Raw genomic sequence first — 10,270 nt, 5'->3', positions numbered from 1 at the left:
GTCAATTTCATAGTTATCAATAAGACTTGCAATATCTGTAGTACCTACAGATACTAATGGTCAAATGTACCTGGAAATTGAGTTTAAACCTCTTTAGTTCTTAACCCAAAGGAAGATAATTATCATGAAGAGGAGTTCGTTTTAATTACTAATCAGTTAATTGTGGTGTTAAATCTATCTGTTCAGTCTTATCACAGAGTCTAAATTACAGTAGATGAGAGTAGTAAGAGAAATGTTAACTGACATGAAAACATGAGGAAACCTGTAGGAATTATAAGATGGGTTAGCTGTCTTTTTAAATAGGTACCCAAAACAAGGAATCATTTGTATGTTACAGATTTAGCACTTTATTGGATTATGATTTGCCTCTGGTTTTGTGGCAGCCCAGAGGTTTTCACAGTAACAAATGATCTCACAATAGAAATGTACCTACTTAACCAACTCACTATGAAAGGCCCACAACACAAGCAGATTTCAGGCCTCCTGGTTTGCAAAGTTTCATAAACATGCTGGTGATAGTTCAAGAACTGGAGACAAAGAGCATCCTGGGTGATCCAGGAGTGTGAGGACAAGGAAAGCTGAACTTGAGATTGCTGCAGAACCTCTCAAGGCAGATTCTCTCCTGCACTTGATGCATTATATCCCTAGCCATTAGTGAAGTGTTGTGTGAGTATAAACTGTTTAAGTCCTTCTCAGCAGTCAAACACTTAAGGTAATTACTGTAGTGCACAATTAATGCATTATGGAAATAGGCTGTGACATTCTAACAATTGAAGTAGAAGCTATAATTGTCAAACTTGTAAATACTTTTATTTAAACAAAGTAACAGAACTACAATATTTCTTAGACAAAGTTAATACTGAAAACCATACTTCAGTATAGCAAATACTCACTATATCTGCCATCAATCAGGTAGATTATTTTAAGCATTTGAAAAAAAAAAATCAATATAACTGTCCTATAATGATAAAACTCTAAATTTTGATTGCATTTCCAATGAGTTGTAAATCTTTAATGAAATTATTCATTGACAAGAGCACTAAAAACTTTTAGCATCTGAAGTTTTGAGTGATTTTCAGTTCTTAGAACCAAAGCTTGCAATAAGAGTTTAATATGTCTCCCTAAAAACAAAGAACTAAACAAAGTACACAATAATAGCTTAAGTAGTGTGAAGATTTGATTTGGAACTTATATATTGGAATATTTCAACAGATATGGAAAATCTTTTATAGAGTTCACTTTTATTGAATAAATTTACTTTCTGTACTGAACAGAACAACAACAAAAAAAGACTCATGAATAAAAAAAATATATACTGTGGTGTTTTGACTCGTGAAAATATTCCATTAATCCAGATTCGCCCCTTCAAGTGAAAAGGAGCCCAATTCCTTACATGGCTGCCTGGTACCTGAAATGCAACAGGGCTCCATTAAGAAGGAAGATGGTTGAGTACAGAGGTGATAGCTACATAGGAAATCAAGAGTGTCTGCTACATTTATTAACTCCAAAGGAAGCACTCAGGTAAGTCAGCACTAGGAATATTTGAGAGACCAAAATGGGGGAAACGTTAATATCAAACATTTTAGGAATTTTAATGACAAATGAATTCTTTCAGTCTCTGCTGGTACAGGCTCAGGTACAGAAATTTAGTAATCTTTGCCCATACTTCTGAATCAGTGATTGCTTTCTCATCGTGGTCTTTATTGCTGATTCATTAAATACACTAAATTTTGTCAAATTCAGTGATCATTTTCTACCTCCAAATGATTCAGGTTTTCATCATTTTAAATTGCTTCATTATCTTGAGTATCATTTATTATGCTTCACTTATGCACATAAATTTATTTAAATATTTTCATAAATTATAAAAAGGTTTTAATATATCAAAAGCATGTGTTACTCTGGACATACTTTTCTCAAAACAAAAAGCTAAAGGTATTTTTAAAGAATTAAAATCTGATAATAATTATAACTCACTCATAGCATTTAGTATATACTATATGCTATGCATTATTCAGTTTTTATACATATCAATTCATTTAATATTCCCCCAAACCATGTAAGATAAGTAGATTTACTATCATCATTTCCAAGTGAAAAAAATAAGAAACAGGTTAAGTTATTTGTCCAATGCCAAAACGCTAACAAGGGTCAGAGCTAGGATTTAAATTCAGGTAGCCTGCTTGCAGAGTCCTGTACTTAATTAGCACAATTGATAAGAAATACTTCTTAACATATATGGTGGGGTCTTCTATGAACATTAAAAAGTTTCTTCCATCTGAAAAGTTTTATTTAAATAAGTTTTAAATATTCTGTTAGAAAATACCTTCAAGTGATTTGCCATTATCTAATAGTAACTTAATGACCATTTAACACATTATTTTAGAATCCCTTCATTGAATGGCTCTGTGATTAAGTCAGAGAAACTCTATTGGACATAAGGAAATGGCTATATTTATCTCATTATAATAGAAATTCCCAGATAATTTAAACATTAAAAACAGATATCAGTGAGATGGTGGTATAGGAAGTCTCAGCCTTTGTTCCCCTATAGAAACAATTATTTAACAAACATATACCAGCCAAAATATCTTTATGAGATTTCTAGAATTCAGTTAAGAAGTTACAGCACCCCACACTAGTACAAAGCCAAGAATATCCACATTGAAATGGGTAAGAGAGCAATTTCAGCCCCTTCACATGCCAACATAGCTCACAGCTCAGCATCAGGAAAGAATGCCTCTACTCATAACTTCTCTGGAGCGGGGAGTATGGAGAGAGAACACCTCCATTTATAACTTCTCTAGGTGGGACATATAGAGAGAGTGAAGCTTGCATCCAACATTTTGGCTTTTCAAAGGGCTTCGCAAGAGACTGATTTCTGGCTTGGCTCATTTAGACCACTGGTGAAACTAACAGTTTGGGGGCCTGGGGCCATTGAGAACAAATAAAGAGTGGAGAACACCTGGCTACAGCTAGTACAGCCACACATTGGGGAAAAGATAGTCTCTTCAATATATGGTCTTGGGAAAACTAAATATCCACAGGCAAAAGAATACACTTGGACCCTTATCTTACACTATACACAAAGTATACTCAAGGGCTTAAACGTAAGTCCTGAAACTATTAGGCTCCTAAAAGAAAACATAGGGGAACCGCTGTGTATTACTGAACTTGGCAATAATTTCTTGGATATGACAAAAAGCACAGGTAACAAAAGCAAAAGGAGACAAATGGGACTATTGCAAACTAAAACCTTTTTCACAGTAAAGGAAACAACAAATGAAAGGCAACCTATAGAACGGATCAAATTATTGCAAACCATCTATCTGATAAGGGGTTAATATCCAAAATATAAGAAACTGCCCGGCCAGCATAGCTCAGTTGTGAGCATTGACCTATGAACCAGGTCGAAGTTTGGTTCCCAGTCAAGGCACATGCCCAATTGTGGACTTAATCCCCAGTGAGGGATGTGCAGGAAGCAGCCAATCAATGATTCTCTCTCATCATTGATGTTTCTCTCCCTCTGCATTTCTCTTTGAAATCAATAAAATTATATTTTAAAATATATAAGAAACCCATACAACTCAACAGCAATAATAATAATCTGAATTAAAAAATAGGCAAAGGATTTCAATAACATTTCTCCAAAGACATACAAATGGCCAACAGGTCTATGAAAAGATGCTCAAGATCCCTAATTATCATAGAAATGCAAATAATTAAAACCACAATGAGGTATCACCTCACACCTGTTAAGATACTCATCAAAAAGAGAGAAAGAGAGAGAGAGAGAGAGAGAGAGAGAGAGAGAGAGAGAGAGAGAGAGAGAAAAGAAAGGAAAAAAGAAGGAAGGAAGGAAATTAGTGTTGGCAAGGATGTGAAGAAATTGGGACCCATGTTCACTGCTGGTGGAAATGTAAAATGGTAGATCTGCTATGTAAAACAACATTGAGGTTTTAAAAATTAAAAATATAACCACCATATGATCCAGCAATTCCATTTCATGGTATTTATGCAAAAGAATTGAGATCAGGATCATGAAAAGGTATTTGGCCCTCCCCATGTTAATTACAGCATTGTTTACAATAGCCACAAGGTGGAAACCTAAATGTCTGCCAATGGATGAGAAGATAAACAAACTGTGGTATGTACATACAATGGAATATTTTTTTCAGCCATAAAAAAGAAAGAAATTGTGTCCTAAGCTACCACACAGGTAAACTTTGAGGATATTATGCTAAGGGTAATAAGCCAGTCACAGCGGACAAATACTGCATGGATCAAATTACATAAAATATTGAAAATAGTAGAACTTATAGAAGCAGAAAGTAGGATGATGGTTGCAGGGCTGGGGGAGGAATGGGAAGTTGCTGTTCATAGGGTATAGAGTGCCGGGAGCCGGTCCATGCTTGCTGTTTCAAGGGACCTGGCATATATGGCATACTGTTCTTAATATGTTTGCTCACCTTCTTGGCACTATGTGTTTTAACCAAGGTCTCTGAGAAAGGTTGTTTCCCCAGGTAGGGATTTTCCCCTGAAGTTAGGGAGGGAATAAAACCTCTTAACTAAGTGCCAGGTGGGTAATTAATCACTTTAACTACGAACAATCATGCTTAAGCTACATAATCTTTATTCCCTGGAATGGAGATAAGAAACGCCCTAACCTTTGTAATAGAGATTGATAGGATTGACTCAACTGGTATAAATACAGATGTAGTAAGACAGCAAGAGTCAGAACTTAGAGTACAGAGCTTAGAACACAGAACTAAGAAGACAGAACCTACACAGAACCTACAGACAGAAGAACTTCGCTGGAGAGAACATGGCAAAAGATCCTGGACTGAACCTGACTACAGAAATTGGCAAGAGAACCTGACTATAACCTGGTGACTGAACCTGGCTGGAGAGCCTAGAGAACCTGGCTGGAGAACCTAGCAAGAGAACATGGACACAGAACCGGGCTGGAGATCCTAAGCAGAACCTCTCTGGAGATCCAGACCAGAACTTGGCTGGAGATCCTGGCTGGAGATCCTGGCTAGGCTGCTGATCAACTGAACACTGTCTCCGTGTCCTTCCTTCTTCGCCGACTCCGTCTACACCTTTGGGGACCCCTGGACCTGCTGGGGTTGGACCCCGGCATCTGGCACCCGAACAGGGTTCCCTTAGGTAAGTCCCCCCGTACTTGGGACGGATAGGACTGCACTGTAGGGTGCTGCAGATCCCCCCCCCCCCCCCCATAGAGAATAAGTAGGGTAAGCAGGTAGTTAGTACAGAACTTAGATTGACAAGATGGGTCATACTGAGTCTAAAGAAATAAGACTCTGTATTGATCTTTTAACACATATGCTTGCTAGCAGAGGAGTTAAGGTTATGCCCAGTCAGATGGAACGTTTTATACAAGAAGTATGTCCATGCTTTTCTGAGGAAGGAAAGGTAAATGTAAAGGCATGGGAGGAGGTAGGCCCAAGGAGCCTTATCCTTAACCCCACTGCAGCCTTTCCACCCCGGGAAAGTGCAGGATTGGCAAGCTCTCCCTGGGGTGATAGATCAGGACTCAGGTAATAGCGGAAAGCGCCAATCCTACTCTTAAAATGGATACAAGAGAGCATTTCGGGGTTTTCTTTTTAATGCCCTCTTTTAAAAAATAAAAAAGGGGGAATTTGCCGGGAGCCGGTCCATGCTTGCTGTTTCAAGGGACCTGGCATATATGGCATACTGTTCTTAATATGTTTGCTCACCTTCTTGGCACTATGTGTTTTAACCAAGGTCTCTGAGAAAGGTTGTTTCCCCAGGTAGGGATTTTCCCCTGAAGTTAGGGAGGGAATAAAACCTCTTAACTAAGTGCCAGGCGGGTAATTAATCACTTTAACTACGAACAATCATGCTTAAGCTACATAATCTTTATTCCCTGGAATGGAGATAAGAAACACCCTAACCTTTGTAATAGAGATTGATAGGATTGACTCAACTGGTATAAATACAGATGTAGTAAGACAGCAAGAGTCAGAACTTAGAGTACAGAGCTTAGAACACAGAACTAAGAAGACAGAACCTACACAGAACCTACAGACAGAAGAACTTCGCTGGAGAGAACATGGCAAAAGATCCTGGACTGAACCTGACTACAGAAATTGGCAAGAGAACCTGACTATAACCTGGTGACTGAACCTGGCTGGAGAGCCTGGAGAACCTGGCTGGAGAACCTAGCAAGAGAACATGGACACAGAACCGGGCTGGAGATCCTAAGCAGAACCTCTCTGGAGATCCAGACCAGAACTTGGCTGGAGATCCTGGCTGGAGATCCTGGCTAGGCTGCTGATCAACTGAACTCCGTCTCCGTGTCATTCCTTCTTCGCCAACTCCATCCACACCTTTGGGGACCCCTGGACCTGCTGGGGTTGGACCCCGGCAATAGAGTCCCCTCTTGGCAGAGTTACCCAAAGAAGTGGAGAGATCAGTTATCATCAAAGCTGGTATAATACTGAACTGTTTCAAAACCAACATATAATTGATGCCAAGTAAAAGCACTATTTACCCATTAAAGTAGGACACTATTGAATAAATGACGTACAATTGAAACATTAAAAACATAAAAGGAATGATTTTTCAGAAATAAAACACTGAACTTTTATTTGTTTTAATATATTTTTATTGATTTCAGAGAGGAAGAGAGAGGGAGAGAGAGATAGAAACATCAATGATGACAGAGAATCACTGATCAGCTGCCTCCTGCACGCCCCCTACTGGGATTGAGCCTGCAACCCGGGCTTGTGTCCTTGGCAGGAATTAAACCCTGGACCATTCAGTCCGCAGGCCTCTAGCCACTGAGCCAAACCAGCTAGGGCAAAACACAGAACTTTAAATCACAAGCTGGGTTTTTGCAAGTAAAGTCAAGTAATTTAATCTCTCAAAATCTAGTTCCTTAAATTCAACTCGTCCCCTAGCCTCAGTGTTCAGAGTCTGGTTCTGCTCAGCTGGCTCCTCTGCCTGGGATGCCCTTAAACCACTCCATGGCCTGGGAAACTTTGCCTCCACCCCAAAGCAGGATGTGTCAACAATCTCAGATTTCATCCACATCCATAATTCCTTTCCAAGTTTTTGGTCACATCTGTATGATTCCATTAAACTTGAGGAGGGAAAAAAAATAAACTAGGATTAAAAGGGCCTCTTCTCACAGTTTGCCTTAGGAAAGGTCAGCCTCTTCTCAAAATAGGCTAAACGCCTCTGAGGTTTAGCCCATGCAATCAAAGAGGAATTATGTACTCAAGTCGCAGCTAAAATTAGGATCCCAGAATTCACCACACTGAAACTGCAAACGAACAGAAGACCAGAATTAAGAAATAGACATTAAGCAGGAACATGATTTAGGCTGACCAAATCGATGGCTGACAGTTTTCACTCTCATTTCTTATTGGGGCACAGGGCAGAGATCAAATCAGACACAAAGCAGTGATGGCGAACCTTTTGAGCTCGGCGTGTCAGCATTTTGAAAAACCCTAACTTAACTCTGGTGCCACGTCACATATAGAAATTTTTTGATATTTGCAACCATAGCAAAACAAAGACTTATATATTTTTTTAATCTTTAAATTATTAGTTAATGAAGTACAAATGTGTCCTCATTCCCCCCCCCCCCACCTTAGTCCCCATCCCCCCCCCCAACTCATGCTCTCATCCCCCAGTTGTCCATGTCCATTGGTTTGGCTTATATGCATGCATACAAGTCCTTTGGTTGATCTCTTCCCCAACCCCCACCCTCCCCTACTTTCCCTCTGGGGATTAATAGTCTGATTGCTGTTTCTCTGTCTTTGGATCTGTCCCTGTTCATCAGTCTATGTTGTTCTCTATAGTCCACAAATGAGTGAGATCATGCGGTATTTATCTTTCTCTGACTGGCTTATTTCACTTAGCATAATGCTCTCCAGTTCCATCCAAGCTGTTGCAAAAGGCAAGAGTTCCTTCTTTTTTAGAGCAGCATAGTATTCCATCATGTAGATGTACCACAGTTTTCTAATCCATTCATCTACTGATGGGCACTTAGGCTGTTTCCAGATCTTAGCTGTGGTGAATTGTGCTGCTATGAACATAGGGGTGCATATATCCTTTCTGATTGGTGTTCCTGGCTTCTTGGGATATATTCCTAGAAGAGGGATCACAGGGCCAAATGGGAGTTCCATTTTTAGTTTTTTGAGGAAGCTCCATATACTGTTCTCCACAGTGGCTACACCAGTCTGCATTCCCACCAGCAGTGCAGAAGGGTTCCTTTTTCTCCACATCCTCTCCAACACTTGTTGTTTGTTGATTTGTATTTTTGATATTTATTTTATATATTTAAATGCCATTTAAAAAAGAAAAAACCAAAAAAATGAGTTCGCATGTCACCTCTGACACGCATGTCATAGGTTCGCCATCACTGCACTAAAGTAAAAGGCAAGGGTTCCAGCAACCAATGGTGGAGGATAAGATGTGGGCCTGTGCTTTCCTGGTTTGGAGCTAATCCAGTGGCATCCAAGGGGCTGATGTGAGGGAGGGCCAGGCACACTGGTTGATGTGTACAAACATCAAAACTGACTTCTCCGGCCCGAACCAATATGCTCAATTAATATTTGACAAAGGAGGCAAGAACATACAATGGAGCCAAGATAGTCTCTTCAATAAATGGTGTTGGGAAAATTGGACAGATATATGCAAGAAAATGAAACTAGACCACCAACTTACACCATACACAAAAATAAACTCAAAATGGATAAAGGACTTAAATGTACGACAGGAAACCATAAAAATTCTAGAAGAATCCAAAGGCAACAAAATCTCAGACATATGCTGAAGCAATTTCTTCACTGGTACAGCTCCTAGGGCACTTGAAACTAAAGAGAAAATGAACAAATGGGACTACACCAAAATAAAAAGCTTCTGCACAGCAAAAGAAACCATCAACAAAACAACGAGAAAACCCACTGTGTGGGAAAACATATTTGCCAATGTCATATCTGATAAGGGCCTAATCTCCAAAATTTATAGGGAACTCATACAACTTAACAAAAGGAAGATAAACAATCCAATCAAAAAATGGGCAAAGGACCTAAATAGACACCTTTCAAAAGAGGACATTCAGAAAGCCAAGAGACATATGAAAACATGCTCAAAGTCACTAATCATCCGAGAGATGCAAATCAAAACAACAATGAGGTACCATCTCACACCTGTCAGACTGGCTATCATCAACAAATCAACAAACGACAAGTGCTGGAGAGGATGTGGAGAAAAAGGAACACTTGTGCACTGCTGGTGGGAATGCAGACTGGTGCAGCCACTATGGAAGACAGTATGGAGTTTCCTTAAAAAACTGAAAATGGAACTCCCATTTGACCCTGTGATCCCACTTCTAGGAATATATCCCAAGAAACCAGAAACACCAATCAGAAAGGATATATGCACCCCTCTGTTCATAGCAGCACAATTCACCATAGCTAAGATCTGGAAACAGCCTAAGTGCCCATCAGTAGATGAATGGATTAGAAAACTGTGGTACATCTACACGATGGAATACTATGCTGCTCTAAAAAGGAAGGAACTCTTACCATTTGCAACGTCATGGATGGAACTGGAGAGCATTATGCTAAGTGAAATAAGCCAGTCAATGAAGGAAAAATACCACATGATCTCACTCATTCATGGATAATAGAGACCATTATAAACTTTTGAACAATAATAGATACAGAGGCAGAGCTGCCTCAAACAGATTGTCAAACTGCAGTGGGAAGGCCGGGGAGGGTTGGGGGGCGGGAGGTAGGGAGGTAAGAGATCATCTAAAGGACTTGTATGCATGCGTATAAGCATAACCAGTGGACATAAGACATTGGGGGATAGGGGAGGCTAGGGGACTGTCTAGGGCGGGGGGATAAAATGGACACATATGTAATACCCTTTGTAATACTTTAAGCAATAAATTAAAAAAACAAAACAAACAAAAAAAAACCTGACTTCTCACTTAAGCTCCACAAGTGTAGGGGCTCCAGTCTTTTGTTGCTTTTCCTGTTGTATCTCTAGCTCTTATACTCTTACTACCTGGTCCCTTATTGATACTCAATAAATATTGGTTCAATAAATGTATGTGTAACTTGCAAATAAGGTTTGAATATTGGCTCTAAATAGGTGTGTTCCTTTGATTAATCACTTAATCTCTGAAGCCTTCATTCCCATATCCTTGAAAGGGGAATGATAATAGACCTCTCGGATACATATGAAGTTGAGGTAAGTACCTAGC

Source organism: Myotis myotis, unplaced genomic scaffold (genome assembly GCF_014108235.1).
Source record: "Myotis myotis isolate mMyoMyo1 unplaced genomic scaffold, mMyoMyo1.p scaffold_m19_p_3, whole genome shotgun sequence".
Taxonomy (NCBI): Eukaryota; Metazoa; Chordata; class Mammalia; order Chiroptera; family Vespertilionidae; genus Myotis; species Myotis myotis.
Note: the sequence above shows the minus strand (reverse complement) of the source record.